Raw genomic sequence first — 17,871 nt, 5'->3', positions numbered from 1 at the left:
ATACCATATGATTTCACTCATATGTGGAGTTTAAGAAACAAACAAGCAAACAAATAAAGAGACAAACAAGAAAACAGACTCAAATACAGAGAACAATCTAGTGGTTGCCAGAGGGGAGGTGGATAGGCGGACATAGATATAAGGGGTTATCTTGAAGAGCACTGAGAAATGTACTGAATTGTTGAATCATTATATGGCATACCTGAAACTAATAGAACACCATGTATTAATTATACTTGAATAAATAAAGAGGATGCTTTGGATATATTTAATTTGAATCTATTTATTTTGGTTAGTTTATTTTTTAAAAAATATGAGTCACATGGAAAGGAATTCCACTTACTTTATTCTCCTTAAATCTTTTTTTTTTTTTAAAGATTTTATTTATTTATTTGACAGGGAGAGAGACAGCCAGCGAGAGAGGGAACACAAGCAGGGGGAGTGGGAGAGGAAGAAGCAGGCTCATAGCGGAGGAGCCTGACGTGGGGCTCGATCCCATAGCGCCGGGATCACACCCTGAGCCGAAGGCAGACGCTTAACCGCCGTGCCATCCAGGCGCCCCATATTCTCCTTAAATCTTAATAAAAAAAAAATTAGGCTGTCAGGGACTAAAACACCATGAAGAAGTTGTTTGCATTTTATTGAGAAATTTGGTGAATTCAATTAATATTTTCAGAAAACTTTTAGGATACTTGTCACTTTGTGGAGACATAACTTTTTTTATCTAGAATACACAAATTCTCACTTGGTAATTTCACAAGGCATATTGATATAAATCATATTGCTCAACAGACAGTATCTGATGACTCAGTAGAAAGTGATCTTCAGTTTCAATAAGCAGTCCTTACATTAATGATGGTGTTTTTGTTTTTGTTTTGTTTTGTTTTTGTTTTTTAGGAAATTAACCTGAGGACGTTTTCCCATATATCTAAAGAGTCCCAGGAGTTGTTTTCACAAAATGCAGTACCTCGGTCTCTATGAAGTCTTCATTAGAAAAAACAAAACTGCATCCATTAAAGCTCACTTATGAAGCAACCCCACAATCCTCTTACTCATCACAGAGCGTGTTTTGTATACAGGCAATCAATTCACTATGGATACAAAACTGAGTTCTCTTAAAGCAACTGACAGAAGATAGATTGGCTTTCCATGGGGCGCCTGGGTGGCACAGCGGTTAAGCGTCTGCCTTCAGCTCAGGGCGTGATCCCGGCGTTGTGGGATCGAGCCCCACATCAGGCTCCTCCGCTATGAGCCTGCTTCTTTCCTCTCCTACTCCCCCTGCTTGTATTCCCTCTCTCTCTGGCTGTCTCTATCTCTGTCGAATAAATAAATAAAATCTTTAAAAAAAAAAAAAAAAAGATTGGCTTTCCATGTAAAAATTGAGTCTGAAACCTTAAAACTCCTGGTAATCTAGACCAAAATAGAACTTGTTCCCCTTCGTTAACAAGGTGCTCTATCTAAAATAGATTTTTCTCTCAAATATTTACTGGGCATTACAGAAGCAACTGGGAGCGAGCATAGACAATATATGCAAAAAACACTACCTCGCAGTGTAAAGACACCTGCCTGGACCAGAAAGAAAATGTGCTGTGGTGCTACAGAAGGCTGGTGGGGGGAGAGAATACACGGGGCTGGGGCATGAAGACCGGGGCCATTCTTATGGCAGAAAAGCATTTGAGCAGTTTTGAGGATATAAAACTCTCAATGTATGGTGTTAAATGAAAATGGGTAGGCAGGAACAGAACCAAAAAGCATCTCGCTCGGAATGCTTTCCCACAAGACTAAGTGACTTTCTTCTGAGAATCCTGTGTTCTTTGACCATGGTGGTCGGAACTTTATTTATAGATGAGTTTGTGTGTCTGATTCCTCTTCAAAGACAGGGCCACATATTATTGACCATCCAGAAATACATTCCCAGCACTTAATGCAGCATCTGGCAGAATGTAGGTATGCGAAACATGTTGAAGTGATGTTTAGAAACATCACATTCAGGGGCACCTGGGTGGCAGTCGATTAAGTATCTGCCTTCAGCTAAGGTTATGATCCCATGGTGCTGAGATCAAGCCCTGCGTGGAGCTCCCTGCTCAGTGGGAGGCCTGCGTCCCCCTCTCCCTCTGCTGTTCTCCCTGCTTATACTCTCTCTCTCTCTCTGTCCAATAAATAAATAAAATCTTTTTAAAAAGAAAGAAAGAAAGAAAGATCACGTTCAGTTTATACATTGTCAAAGTGATTGAAAAATTCAAGGGAAAAGACCAGCTAAAATCCAATGAAAACTAATTGTTAACAAAGCCCATCATTTGGCACAGTTCAAAATAAACGAATTTTTCATTTTGGCACCAATTACACTGTCACGCAGGTATAGCTCTAGTTACGAGTCATTCGAAATTCTGTAATCTGGGAATAATACAGTGTATTTTAATCACTATATTACAGCAAGTGAGGACACAGGAAAACAAACCCAACGATACCGCGAAGTGCCCACCGATCAGTTTGTGTTAGGAAGAATGTCCTACTCAGCAATGCTATAACAGTAACACCTAACAGCTGAACAACCCAGAAGAAAAAATATGAATCGTCAGGGCAAGTCTGCTTAGAGTGAAATAAAAATCCAATGTGTATTATGAGATTTTGCAATAGCTCATGTTGTAATATAGAAATGTGATTTTAACTGAAGGAGGAAGATAATTATAGCTTAGGAGCCAAATAGCTAATCAACACCACAATCTTAAATGTCTGAGTGACAAGCTTTGGCCTCACACCCAAGAGGGTGAACCCAAAATGTGAGTAAAACAAGTTTCCATTGCAAATGCATTCAACACACCTGAGCCATCCTGAAACTAAGGTGGGGGCAGGGGTGGGGAAGGCAAGGGTGTTGGGTTACATGACTAATTATTAAATTTAAATAATTTCTCTATTTAAGAGGAAAACAAGAAATTCTGTGTTGTATTCTACCTCTGGAAGTACTATGATGCTGGAGACTGACTGCAATGTAATATAACACAGCATGAACCCCTTAAAAAAACATATTCCTTGAACTAACACTTAGAGACAGAAAAAAAGAAGTTCAATCAACCCTACAGATTTAGAAGTGATCCAAGTAATGGCAACCCAGATAATGGAAGTGAAAACCATGTTTTCCAAGGAGCAATTGAAAGAACGGGTGACCCCTTAGCTTAGAAAAGAAACGATTTAGGAGGGCGGAGTAACACTCTTTAAATATCCAAAAGACTCCAAAGCTAAGTTTTATGTGGCAGAGGGCACACTCTATTCTGTGTGGCGAATTTCATAGTGTGGCAAATTTCAGTTCAATATAATGAGAGCGTTTTTAGTAGTTAGCACAGCTCGAATAAATACAATCTTTAAAGAAAAAAAAAAAAAGAACAGCTCAGAAACGGAATGCCCAATGAGATAATGAGGTTCTCTTCACTAGAAATAGTCAAGTAGACATGAGAGATATTTGATTAAGGGAGCTCTGCTTGGTGTTGAATATCAAGAGAATCAAGAAGGGAACTAATATTTGTAGGTACCTACCATCTGCAAGACACTTAGCATGTGTTATCTAAATGGGCAGTCTCTACCTAATGAATTGGATATTATTTCTCAGATGAGAATACTAGGGGTCAGAGATGTTAGGCAACTTACCACACACCCAGTAAGAGGCAGAGCTAGGATATGAAATCTGGGAACATCTAAGGTCCCTCGCATATTGTGTCCTGGTCGACACCATGACAGTGAACATGTTAGTGGCCTAGATGATTCCATGATGATCATTTCTGTCAATCTTTCTAGTCTGGTATTATTTCCGTCAAACTATCTAGAGACTTTTGGTCGTAGCTTTCCCCATGACATCAAACTCAAAAGATAAACCACCCTTTAGGTCCTTTACAGATGAATTCTGTAATTCTGATGACCAGAATCCCTAACAACTCATCTAAACTAGAAAGGGCAGAGAGTTTTAGCTCACATGGATTCAATCTAGGCAACTGATTTGGTTTCTTGGATTAAGGTATTAATAAAAGTTCCACAACCAGTCTAGGATCAGCAGGAAAGAGTCTCATTATCAATTAGTAATGTCTGCTATGAGTACAGGACAGAGGAGTGGCAGCAAGAAAGTTTTGTGTTTGTCATCTCTAACCTACATATTTCTTAAACAATTTTCTATTTTTCATCCTCAATTCTTGAATGGATACAAGCTCTACTTTTTTTACTAACTGTTGAAAATAATGCTAATGTTGAAAGTAATGCTTCCTGCTATTATCCCTAAAACCACTAATGGAGGGTATAGGAATACATAATGAGACAGACAGAAAGCAGCCCACAAGACTGATTATCAAAGTACTTTATTAAAAATGTAAATTAGAATTATGGAAATCCTACCCTGGTCTAGAATCTGTTCCTCTCAGCCTTTCATGTCCAGAAACTGGACTTTACCAGTATACTCAGAGGTGACGTGGAACTTCATAGTGACTTATAATGATTGTATTCATACAATACTAATGTATAGATTAGAATGCCAGCTATTGAATTAACAATAAGGGACATATCTTTCCAGGTCGTCAAGGCCACTCAGAACACTGACTTTCCTGCTGTACATGTACTTGACAGGATGAATTAGGAATCAGGAAGCTGCTGCATGAGCACAGAATTTGAACAGAAGTTAACAGAAAGACTTGAGGGACATTTCCTCCAGATCCGCCCGAGGCCAGGTAAGACATCTCTGCCACATGTTAGGCAACTCCTGTCTAGTGGCTGGACTGACCATATGCCCAAATTCAGCATCTCTCTCCTTAAGACGAGGCCAAAGGAAGCTTCCCTAAATCCCCTTTTGATATTCCCTGCTGACCACACTCCTTACCCAGTTGTTGGCCCTGGGAGACAGATTATATTTTGGTTTTATTAGTTCAGTTAGGAAGGCAACTATATTTCCTTTTCTCCCAAGCTCATGGGGATACCTCTCTGTCACATCCATATTTATAGCTGGGACTACCGCTTTCAAGTATCAAAGTGCGGCTGTTTGGTTCACCGTACATAAATATGTAGCCTTATCATTTTAAAAGTACACAGGAAAAAGATACATACCTTATAGGCTCCGTGTACATTTACCATCGTGATTCTTCTAAAACGAAGAATTTTTCCAGTCATTTTTTTAATGATACCATGTGTCTGTTCTTTAAAAGACCCCTGAGATGAAGCTTAAATTAGTCATCCAACAGGTCATTTCCTACATCATTGAGGCTTCACTGTGTCTTGGATCACTATTATTTCTTTATTAAGTTTTAAATTTTAGGGGCACCTGGGTGGCTCAGTTGGTTAAGTATCCGACTCTTGGGTTCGGCCCAGGTCATGATCAACACCCACGTCAGGCTCTGCTCTCAGCAGGGAGTCTGCTTGAACATTTTCTCCCTCTGTCCCTCCCCCTACTTTCTCTCTCTCCTTCCCCCTCTCTCAAATAATTTTTTTTAAGTTTTAAATCTTAATTCCAATATAGTCACCATACAATGTTATATTAGTTACAGGTGTACAATACAGTGATTCAACAGGTCCACTACTGTTTCTGATCACTCTTCCATTCCAGATACCTAAGTGCTATTTCTCTTCTTGGTTCTTTGCATGTTCTCCTTTTCTTACTTTCCCAGAAGCCCTAAGGAGTTACAAAATTCTACTTCTTTCTATTCTCAAGTGCATTCCACACCCAACAATCTTCACTCCACCCTTGCTTCCCTCCTCACCATTCTTTTATCTTCTTTGCCCACTCAGGATGCTGCAGCAATATAAGACACAGATGGCTTCATTCCATCTCATCCTTTCTTCCCTGATGACAGAAGGTCTGGCTTCTGTGCTCTACATTGTCTGGAAAATTCTAGCTTTCAGATCTCCAAGGATCGTGTGGCAAAATCATGGACTTTGTTCTAGCCCTCATTCTCCCTGATCTCTCTTGCAGACTTTGAAACTCAAGATTTGAAAGAACCTCTGGGAGGTTCTAGAAACCCCAGCAGGTGAATCATTCACACTTCAATCCATGATGTGATTTCTGGGGACTCTTCCAGCTTTCCAGATCACTCCTTATTCACTCCCTTTACTAGGTACTTACTTTCCCCTCTATGAGTAAGCCTAACTTTGAGGGTTTCCTCACCATTCAGCCTTAACCTTCTACTCTTCTCTCCCTTAAAAAACTCAGTTGTTCTCAAGGCTTCAACTATCACCCTGATATAGATGATACCTAGCCTTATGCACTCTCCTAAATTCTTCTATTAATTTCCATTTTTTTAAAAGATTTTATTTATTTGACAGAGAGAGAGGCAGCGAGAGAGGGAACACAAGCAGGGGGAGTGAGTGAGGGAGAAGCAGGCTTCCCACTGAGGAGGGAGCCCGATGCAGACCTCGATCCCAGGACCCAGGGATCATGACCTGAGCCGAAGGCAGACACTTAACGACTGAACCATCCAGGCACCCCTTCTATTAATTTCCTTTTTATTTTATTTTTTTAAAGAGTCTCCTATTAAGGGCATTCTCTCTTAGTTACTTTATTTCTTTTTTATTTTTTTTAAAGATTTTATTTATTTATTTGACAGAGATAGCCAGCAAAAGAGGGAACACAAGCAGGGGGAGTGGGAGAGGAAGAAGCAGGCTCCTAGCAGAGGAGCCTGATGTGGGGCTCGATCCCAGAACGCCGGGATCACGCCCTGAGCCGAAGGCAGACGCTTAACGACTGAGCCACCCAGGCGCCCCTTAATTTCCTTTTTAAAGGGAATTTAATTTTCCTTTAATTTGAGCAAATGGTCATGTTATATAATCGACAAACTATAAAGACTGAGAATATGTATGTATTTTAGTTAGTAGCTTTGAGAGAACTCAGTCCCCAATACTTATATGATCTTTTCAGAATCCAAAGCCGCCAAACTGAAAAATGACTTTGCAATCCTGTCCTACTTGCCATCTCTAAACTACTGAAATCTTCCACATTGTTGACCATTCCACCTTCTTGAAATTCTCCTCTCCCTGGGCTTTCTTGAAACTTGTTTTGTAGCTCTCTCCTTTTTCCTTTGAGTGTTACCTTTCAACATCTTTTGTTTCTCCTTAAATGTTACAGTTCCTCAAGGTTTTATCTTTGGTCCTCATCTCTACCAATTCTCCCTGCAAAATCTCATCCAGTTTCATGGTTGCTCTTTGCCAGTAACTTCCAAATCTAGCCACAATTTCTGAATCCCAGACCCACACTGCAACTGCCTTTGGAATATCTTTACCTGGATGTTGACAGGTGCTTCACCCCAAATCTTCCCTATCCTGAATTCATTATCTTTCCTACAAAACCTGTTCCTCCTTTGCATTCCCACATCAGCTAATGGCACTTCTCAAAGTCCAAAACTGGAAACCTCTTGTCATTTAACACTCCCTCCTTCTCCCTCATCAACCCAAAACTAAGCAATAATCAAATGCAACCATTCCTATCTTCTGTCTTTCCCTTCTTTCCACCCCACTGCTACTTTCTGGAAGTTCTCGTTGTCTCTTCCCCTCCCCCCAGACTCTTGCAAAGCCTCCTGTCTCATCTCCTGCCTCCAGTTTCCCTGTGATGCATCTGGTACACTGGCCACAATGTTATCTTTCTAAAAATTAGGGTCATGTTCACCCTCTGCTTAGCAACCTTTATTGGTCCACCCCCTGATTATAGGACCAAGTCCAAATTCCTTTGGATGGTATTAAAGGCCCTTCCCCAACTGGTTCCAACCTATTTTTCCAGTCTTATCTCTTGGAAGTCACTCATACAAACTTTATGCCCCAGCCAAACCAAACTTCTCAGTTCTTCAAACATGACATGCATATTTACACCTCCTTTATACACACTGGTCCCTCTGCCTCAAAATTTCTCCCCCGCTCATTTTTTAGGATATCATTCAAATGGCACCTCCTATTCCAGAGACTGGTTTCTCTTTCTTGATGCTTCATATACTTATATAAATCTGTATTGTTAAAATCATCCTATTCTGTAACTATTTGTGTCTTATCCCTTACGCTCTACCCCCCAAGATATAGTTTCTTGGAAAGCGAGGATCACATCTTACTTATCTTTGCATCTTCAGAACCCCATAAAGGGTTACTGGCATATAATATATATTCAGTGAGTGACTTGTATAAAAATGGGGAAATCAGAGCCAAAGTGCCTGTCCTTTCCCTGAAGAAGGTGAAGGGAAAGGCCTAGAGACAAAAAAAGAACACTCTTTACCCTCTTCTCTGCTTCACCTGATCTAACAGTCAGTTGTACTAACTGAAAGAATACAGAAAAGGCCTTTCTGCAGAATTTTTATCACCACAATGCCTGAAATTCCACTTAGGTAAAAGGTACATTTTTTCAATGTAAACAGTTTTGGTGAACACCTCTCCGCCCCTACCCACCTTTGTCAGTAAGTCACACCTCAGATAAATTAGGCTAACCAGACGGTTATCCTCTCAGTACCTATTCCCACAGCAGGCTGAAAAGTCTCAAAGAGAAGGAGAAGAAAACAGGGAAACAGAGCACATCAGGGGAGGACAAACTAAACTGGGACGTGGCTTTAGTGTGCTGGGGAGCACCTCCAGGGCATGGGACACAGGAGAGCTGGAGGTGGAGGGCTGCTGAGAAGAAGAGAGCAGCAAAACAAAAATCCAAATTCAGTGGTGGAAACTTTGGTAGGTACTTTTCCTCTACTCCTCCTCAGAGATGGGGGAAACACCCTCTCTCACACTCAGCAAAAACAGCCCCACCTCTGCACGCAGATTTGGCTCTTCAGGGAAAGAACTCACCTTCCATTGTTACTTCACTCCTGCTAACTCTTGTAACCTAAGTATTGTTCCTACCTACAGCCCCCCTTATCCTGCCTTTCATCTAGGGAGGACGTGAGGAAGAGAGGGGTGAGCCGGTTTCTGTAGTCCCAAGACACAGGCTGCCACAACGGCTCAGATCTCATCTGATTCTATGATCTGAGACCTTCTCTTTCCTCCTCCCTTACCTGCAGCATCAAGCAGGGTTTCTGAGAGGGAGGGTGGAAGGAAGAAGCCCAGAGTGTTTCCATAAAGCAAACATAAAAAGTAACCAGGAACAATTTTCAGTCCTGTGTAACGTGTGTCGACATACCTTAAAGAAACTAAAAGCCAAGAGCTGTCTGGGAGGGTGCCCGACTCAGACTAAATGTATGACTTTGGTTGGGGTTTCTGTAAACTAGCCCTCCAGAGCACCCCTGTTCCAATCCTCCAAGCCCTGTTCTCTGCCTTCCTTCGATTCTAGAAGCCATTGATATTCTTCCAGTGAATTCCCTTGCTTAATGTGACCAGTCTGTTTCTGATTGCCATCATTAGCTACACCGTGAAGCCCACCTGGATCCTCCTGGAACAGATGCTCAGCTCCATCCTCCATTCCCCATACCCTTTATGCATAAATCTACCATTCCAGGAGCAGGTAAGCCCCTGTTCTCTACCCAGAATTATGCTGTCAAGAAAGAAACATGAATAATGCATGGTCTCTGCCTTCAAAGAGCCTACACTTTGATAAGCACGTATTTCATGGTATTGCAATTACTCACTTCCCTATTAACCTCTTGGCCTGCCATACAGTAGAATCCAAGCAGGACACAGCAGGCACCCTCGAATTAGGAAAAACTAAGGAGACTCTAATACACGGACTGTTTGCCCAAGTGTGGGCATGGTATAGGGAAACCACAAATAGCTATTATTACCCCCATGCCCAAAAAGACAAAGGAAAGGGACTCAGAATGGGAAAGTCAAATAAAGAGAGTCACCCTGAAAGGAGCTGTGGCTTTTAATGAAAGGCCACACCCAACTGGTAGGGGCCAGGGGAATAAATACCCCAAACTCATTCTCCTCCCTCTCTTCCTCTCATTTACTGATTGGGTTCCCACTGGGCAAACCTAATGAAAGCCAGAGAGCAGCTACCTTCCTGGAGCAGGAGAGCAGGAGGAAAAAGGTAGAGAGTGGAACCAGAGGGGCAAATGGCTTTGCAGGGTCAGCACTCAGTACACGTTTGCTGAATTACATTATTACTACTACATGTATGCAGACAATTTCTAGTTTCCCTTTTCTCTTCTTAGTTCTCAAATAGCTACATTAGTGTCTTAGTTGACAGTTTTCCTGATATACACAAGTTTAATTCTCTTCTTCCTCTCTGCTACAGAAATATATATACCTACATTAAGAAGACAATTGTCAGGAGCGCCTGGGTGGCTCAGTCATTAAGCATCTGCCTTCTGCTCAGGTCATGATCCCAGCATTCTGGGATTGAGCCCCGCATCGGCTCCCTGCTCAGTGGGAGCCTGCTTCTCCCTCTCCCACTCCCCCTGCTGGTGTTCCCTCTCTCACTGCCTCTCTCCCTGTCAAATAAATAAATAAAATATTTTTTAAAAAAGAAGACGACAATTGTAAAAAAAAAAAAAAAAAAAAAAAAAAGACTGCCTTGAATCTAACTTCCCAATAATCAGCATCCACTCTTGAAGCCTTGAGGAAGGTTCAGACTCTTCGGTCTTCCCATGCATTTTCACCCCCTCCAGTTTGCGCACCTGTGTAACAGAATCACGGGCCCTTAGGGGAAGACACGAGAAGGCAGAACACTCACCGTGCTCTGGAGATGGGGCGCAACGGACAGAGGTGGAGATCGTGGCATGAGGGAGTGGGGTGGCACAGAGCTGCCACTTGCAGACATTTGGGATGCTTAGGACAGACTAGGAGATAAGAAAGGAAGAAGTGCCAGAGAGAAAGTCAGAAGGAGAGGTGACTTCCAGAAATTAGGAGCAGACATCTGGAACAGAGCTCTGAGAAATGGGCATGGAAGCAGGAAGAGATCTGTGCATAGATTAAGAATAAGAAAGTTTGTACCTTCTCTTCAGTCTATTCCCCCACACACATCCTGACAGATTAAATCACATTTTTGCTTAAGGCTGCCCTTTTAAGTGCAAAACTGTGCTTTCAACAGATTTCTGCCCAAAATAACCTCTCTTCTCCTTATCAAGTAGTGAAAATCCTATCACGGGAAAAAATTTCTCATTTCTCAATTGAAGAACAAGCTCGAAATGCAAATGTTTGGATACCTAGAATAGTACAGTGAAAAAGGCTTGTATAAATGAACACTACCATATCTTTTCCTTAGACAGAGAAGGGGGCTAAAGCACAAAAAAGCCCATGGCTGGGGTGCCTGGGTAGCTCAGTCAGTTAAGCATCTGCCTTCAGCTCAGGTCATGATCCCAGGGTCCTGGGATGGAGCCCCTCGTCAGTCTCCCTGCTTGGTGGGGAGCCTGCTTCTCCCTCTGCCTGCAGCTCCCCTGTTTGTGCATGCTCTATCAAATAAATACAATCTCTTTTAAAAATTAAAAAAAAAAAAAAAGAAAGCAAGCCCATGGCTTCAGATGAAGGGCAGAGAGATTTCAACCCAGAGAAGAAAGGGCGAAGAAGAAAGCGAGCCAAAAACAAACATTAAGAACTCCACTGCTCTGTCCAGAGGAGTCCAAGATAGGCATGGATATCTAGAATCAACACACACTCAGATGCTGAACTTCAGAGGAACTCTGGGCAAGAGGAACACACAGCAACTGTCAAAAATCTCAGGCCTGTAACTGTCCCGTCAGAGTCCCCGGCACACGCTTCAGCATTCAATAAGTATGTCTTGAGTGAATGTGTGATATAATTAGAGTTATGAGTTTTAAAGACCACTCTGGATTCAAGTGGGGGAGTAGGGAGGAGAAGAGGGTACGGGAGAGAACGAGCACTTACTGAGTGCCTAGTGTGTACCAGGCATGAACACTTGTTTCTCATTTGTTTTCCCAACATCTTTTGGAAGTTGTACAGATGAAACTGAGACAAACTCTTCAGTGACTTTTATACAGGCTGGAAAACAGTGAACTGGACTCAAACACACATCTGTTTTGACTTCAAACTATATATACTACCCTGCGCAGACTCCCTGGAAAGAAACTGGCAGTTGGCTAGCAAAGCTACACAAAGAAGAGCTAGGCTCAAGAGCACGGGAATGTTATGAGTACAGGGGTCAGAAGGAAACAAGGTTTTTCTGTGAGAGGCATGTATGCAGGGTTTCAATAAAAAATGCTCATTCATCATGGTTCAAAACGCAAAGTCATGAAATGATGTCTGTTTTTCCCACCCGCACATAGTTTCCTGTCATATATAACCGACACCATGGGGAGGCATCACTTGGGCATAAATGGCCCGTCAATCTCTAAATTAAGTAAAAAAATTAAGCTGCTGCCTAAAAACTAGATATTTTTTACAAACTGCTCTTTAAAGATGATGTAATGTTACAGTGTTACATATAGGTCTCCACTTTGACTTTGAGGCTATATACTTCGACCTTAGGTCTCTGCTACATTTGCACACAATGGCTTATTCCTCTGGGTTCCGACAGCACAGCAGTGCTGGAAGTGGCTACCGTCTGTTAAGGCCATGGGGGAAGCTAGGACAATGGAGAGGGCTCAGAGAATTAGAGGGCGTCAGGCTCTCTGCTCAGCAGGGAGTCTGCTTCTCCCTCTCCCACTGTGCTCTCTCTCTCTCAAATAAATAAAATCTTGAAAAAAATCTATTCATTGTTTATCTGAAATTTAAATTTACTTAGGCATTCTGTATTTTATTTACTAAATCTGGTAACACTGGTAATTTTGTAATCTCCTGGGCATTCTTTAAAACCTTAACAATGATTTCTAAAATCTACATTTCCAGTTTTATCTTTTTAATCTATTGGCATTATCATATTCCAGATGCAAAAACCAAGCAACCTGGGACATTTCAAATTATTTTATTTTGGATCAGTACACGAAAGGGACCACGAAAAGCAGCTCACGTTGAAGTGAATGTAGAAATCAGTGTGTCCCAGGAGTGGACACGACTGCCCTGAGGGACCAGAGGAGCAGGCAGTAGGAGGTCTCACCAGAACAAAGCCATAGAGAGGCTGACGCCTGGTTTACGGAAAGGTAAGCCAATCACCATGAAAAAAAAAAAAAAATCCAGCACTAAGCTGATACCAAGTGTTTATATTTTCATTCCACTCTAAGGCTTCAGAGTAAAGAACTGAATGGGTATGCACTGACTTCTGCTGACAAGTCCCAACAGGAAAAAGATGGGTGAGTTGCAGCAAACTCTCCAGATGCTGGAATTAAAGCTTCAGGCCCAACCATCTCTAGTAAGAATGTTGCAATGTGTTGTTCTGAAAGTCCAAATTGTTCTCCACATAGGACAGTTACAAGACCGATCACAGATTTCTCAAACCATTTTAGGTCTCCTTAGAATACTCTTTTCACTCTAAAAACTAAAAGCAACTCTGCTTAAGGTTAAACGATAGAGGAGCAGTAAATCAGAAAAAGAGAGGAAGGCACGGTGCCAAGAACAGCTTCTTTAAAACTACAAATCAAGTTCTGTCTGGTAGTAGTTTTAGATTACGTTCTGTTTTTCTACATCGCTCTGTTTTTCTACAATGCTCTGTTTTTCTCCACTGCAATTTTTAACAAATCACCTTTTCACTTTTACTGTCCATTCCTGCAGGAACAATCCTTTGACTCCAGTTTGACAAAAACTGAAAGTAACCAACTACTATGGTCAACTTTCACAAAGGCAAGAACTGATGAACAATCTGGAGGGTCAAGTTCACCAAACGAGGACCTGAGGGGAGAGCCAGAATGTTGACTAGGAATAACTCCTAAGATCTGACCAGTCAGTAAGATTGAAAAGTACCATAAATTAATGAATGGAAAGTCTGGATAAGTGATCAAATAATCCACTAAGACCCTAGCCCTCTATTAAATACTCAGTTCTTAAACTGCTTGTGTACATGCACTCAATCCTAAAATATCAGGCCAATATCAGCACTTGCCATAAAATAATATACCATTGTGACTGACCCACTCCTAATCAAATCCATTACCCTCAAAACATACCCACTTCACAAAGTGTTTGCAGAATACCTGTGAAAATAACATTTTAAAATCACCTAAACAAAAAGGAATATTCTTCAAATCTGCTTACTTTTTTAAAATTCCATTTAGCTCATTTATAAGTAGGAAATGTAAGCCCATCCTAAAACAGGCCTGGTTATAAAAAAGGTCCCCTTCTCACCACTGTAATTTACATTTCTGGGATGGTCTTTGAAACCACAAAGTTTAATTGAACATCTGATAGTGAAAGGTAGTGGTTAAGAGTGTAGGATCTAGAGAAGACAGAGCTGGTTTCAATTTTGGCTCAGATACTAATGTATTAGCTGTACCACCCTGTGTGCAACACACAAGCACCATACGTTTCAGTTTCCTCCTCCCTTAAAAAGGGTCTAATAATAGTATCTGCCATACAGGGTTGTTCCGTGAGAGAATGTACATAGAGCCCTTAACAGTGTCAGGCACAGAGTAAATGTTAAATAAATGTTAGTAATGAAAGTTCTTGCTATTCATAATATTCTTATGCTTAGAGCAGCGTGATGGCTATCAGTGTGACTGACGGTTACAGCAGCTATCCCCATTGGGTTACAGAGGCTGTGTCACTGCATAGTTCATGTTTGGTTTTTGGTTTTTGGTTTTCGTTTTCGTTTTTTTTTTTTTAAAGCAATTCTACTAGATCATATTTAGATTGTAGCATTTGTATTCCAAATGTCCAAAAAAAAAAAATACAAATCTTACAGTTCTATAAATAGCCACTCATTTATATGTAAGCTCTAGGACTAAAAAATTCTAACCTTAGCTCCACGTTTTAACCAAAATGATCAATATAGGAAATATTAGTGAGTCACAAAAAAATGTGGTAGCTTTTGGATTATGGAAGTGGGAAAATCCCAAAGGAACAGAATCCCTTCACAGCACAGTTTACTTTCAGATTAATTCAGATAATACACCACTTGGTCAAGACTTAAGAATTAAAACCTTATAAAAAGCAGTTAATCTCCATAGCGGGTGTTAGCTCGGTCTAGAAAAGCCAGCATAAATAAAACGATTAGCACTGCAATTATGCATGGCGGTTAATTGCTCTGATTTGTTATTTTAATGACTGGTCTGGAACTGAGGACAATCCTGGGAAAGAAGTAGGAACCTCCAGAAACCCAAGAGGAAGGACCCTCAGAAAGTTAAGGCGGAGTCTAGCCAGGGTACAGACAAAACCAACAAGTCTGACCCCTTCAAGAGCAGAATTCTTGCCCCATTAATTCTTTTTCTCTTCAAATTAGTACATTTTTTCCATCACGAATGAAATGATATTAAAGAAGGCTTATCCCTAATCTGAGGAAGAAAACAGAATCCATATGTTCTTGTTAATTTTCTAAGTTACAAGACTGGAAAATACATTTCTAGGTCGCTTCCAGAGAATTTTAAGTTACTCATTATGTTAATGCAAAAGCTCCGAAGACAGATCTGTATTCAAATCCCAGTTGAGTCCTTTCATTGAACAATTTTGGGCAAGCTACTTAACTTTTCAGTTAAAATAAAAGCTACCTCATACAATTGCTCTCAGGATATGATGAGACAAAAATCAGGTCAAGTGCTTGGCACGGGTTCTGGAACCTAGAATAAGTCTCAATAAGCTTTAATTATTTGAGGACTGACTTTGCAAATGTTACTTACATTTTATTTAATAAATTTAATCCAAGAAACTGAAAGTTCTTTGGGCGTTATCTCTCATCAGCCTTGTAGAGGGAGGCCACAGACTGGTTATGGTAAATTTTCTCCACTGCTATTATGTGTTACATTTAAATAATTATTTAATCTGTTCCTTACCGTTCCCACCACACACACACACACCCCCACACACACACAAAGTGATCTGGACAAAGAGCTACTCTCATTTTGTTATGAAACTGACAAACTGTTCGATTCTTTATTTTTAAAAATCTCTAAGCAATAAAATCAAGGATGAACTTCATAAGATTTTTTAAATTTAAGCACATTACATATATTCATTTAAAATTACTAGAGTGAGGGATTACTGCTTTTATTATATTTTTAACCTCTGTGTGTACCATTTTGAATTCAAATTTTTCTCTATTTTTTCTAGATCTGCCCAGATCCCCTAAGTAAAAATTAACAAGATTTGATAATAAAGTTACTTTCTCTCATTACCAGCCATCTTTGAGATGATCACTTTTGATAAACAGCCACAACCAGCCTAAAGGAATTTTCTTGGATTTAGGAACAAGGGAAAAAAACAGCTACTGTTATTTTTGACAGTGTTCAGTTTTGACATCTTCAGATTGAAGCCTGTACAAGTTGGTTGGTTTGTTGGCTGGCTTGGTACTTTCATCTTTACTACTTTTTATGAAAACCAAAACGGATATTATGTTTCTGTCTTCTGTTCTAAATCGGTAAATTCTCCTCCTAATGCAGGAAATTCATAGTGACCAACTGTCTTTCATGGAACGAAGTCAACTCCATCAAAAGAAAGAAACCTATGCCATGCTAACAAAACATAAAAGCTAAGTCACATAACATTTAATCCTTAAATCACACCAAATTCATGTGCTATCTAACCAGAAAACCAATTAAAATAGCCAATTCTCCTAATAAAAAGTTTGAAATTTTAGAAGTACAAATATATTTTTAGCAGTTTGCCAGGGTCAAGATCATCTCAACAGATCCAAAATCAAAAAGGGGATCTTTAATGAAAAGGAAAAAGTGAGGGCCAAAATGTTTTCTTAATATATATTAAATATATATATAGTCTAAGATATGTATCTTTATATATCTTAAGATATCTTAAAATTCCTATGCAGAATATTGGCTTTCTTATCATTCTTATGCAACATTCTCACATCTAAAAGTATTATAAATTATTTTGAAGCAAAATTAGTTGTCTTCAGCTAGCCTTTATTTAAATCATGAACTTGCACCATTGTCAAAACATATGGAGAGTTTAGAGAACAAAATAAAGTCAAAGAAAAGAAAGTAGAAAAAGGCACTGGGGTGATATGAAAACATTCAGAGAACAGTTAAGTATCTGCCAGGTACTGACTAGGTATAAAGTACCCTCCCTTCTCTAAACGGACTTAAATGCTTTATCCCCTTGGGAACAATAATAACATAGGATATTATAAAATACTGGGTTACACACACAGGAAATGAAAGAGACAGACATGACTACATTAATGGTGAGAAACGTCATGAAAGAGAGGGTATTTAAACCAGAGCTTAGAGTTGAGGTAGAATGTTTGAATAAGCAGCCAAGTGAAAGAAAGACATTCCAAACCAAGAAAAAGAAAGGAAGGCCTTAAATTTATGAATAAAGCATGGTATCTCGGCCAAGATTAAATAGAAAGGCTTGCTTATAATTAAAAAATTTAACGGTAATGCTTTTCACTGGATAATGGATTATTATACATATTTTAATATTTGCTATTACAGGCATTCCCTGCTTTTTGAAAGTTCACCTTTATGCAATTTTGCTTTTTTTTAAGGTCTTATTTATTTACTTACATACTTACTCACTTATTTATTTATTTATTTTAGAGAGAGAAAGAGAGCAAGCAGGGAGAAGAGCAGAGGAGGAGGGAGAGGGAGAGAGAATCTCAAGCAGACTCTGCATTGAGTGCAGAGCCCGGCTTGGGGCTTAATCTCACAACCCTGAGATCCTGACCTGAGCAGGAACCAAGAGTCAGATGCTTAACCGACTGACCACCCAGGCACCTCTATGTGATTTTGCTTTTACAAAAGACCTACATTAGTACCTGTTTCCACTAACTGGAAAAAACCCGAAGAGGATTTTCACTTTTACAAAAAAAGGCTCAAAGCAAAAATAGCACTCAGTGTTTCTTGCAGTGAGCCACTGTTGTGGTAGCAAGAATGGCACCACCAAGCTCCTCCCCCGAGAACTACGTTCAGCATCTCAGCATCAAGCCGCCATGGCTTTGAACTG

At 40.2% G+C, this 17,871-nt stretch overlaps 1 long non-coding RNA gene across 4 annotated transcripts in view; it reads right to left on the bottom strand.

Moving 5' to 3' along the window:
• The window catches only part of LOC105240067, a 131,422-nt gene that overhangs the window by 104,281 nt on the left and 9,270 nt on the right, over positions 1-17,871 (bottom strand). The gene's annotated exons all lie outside the window — the stretch shown is intronic.

The sequence above is a fragment of the Ailuropoda melanoleuca genome, chromosome 13 (genome assembly GCF_002007445.2).
Source record: "Ailuropoda melanoleuca isolate Jingjing chromosome 13, ASM200744v2, whole genome shotgun sequence".
In the NCBI taxonomy this organism is placed as follows: Eukaryota; Metazoa; Chordata; class Mammalia; order Carnivora; family Ursidae; genus Ailuropoda; species Ailuropoda melanoleuca.
This window is presented reverse-complemented; position numbering and strand designations above follow the sequence as displayed.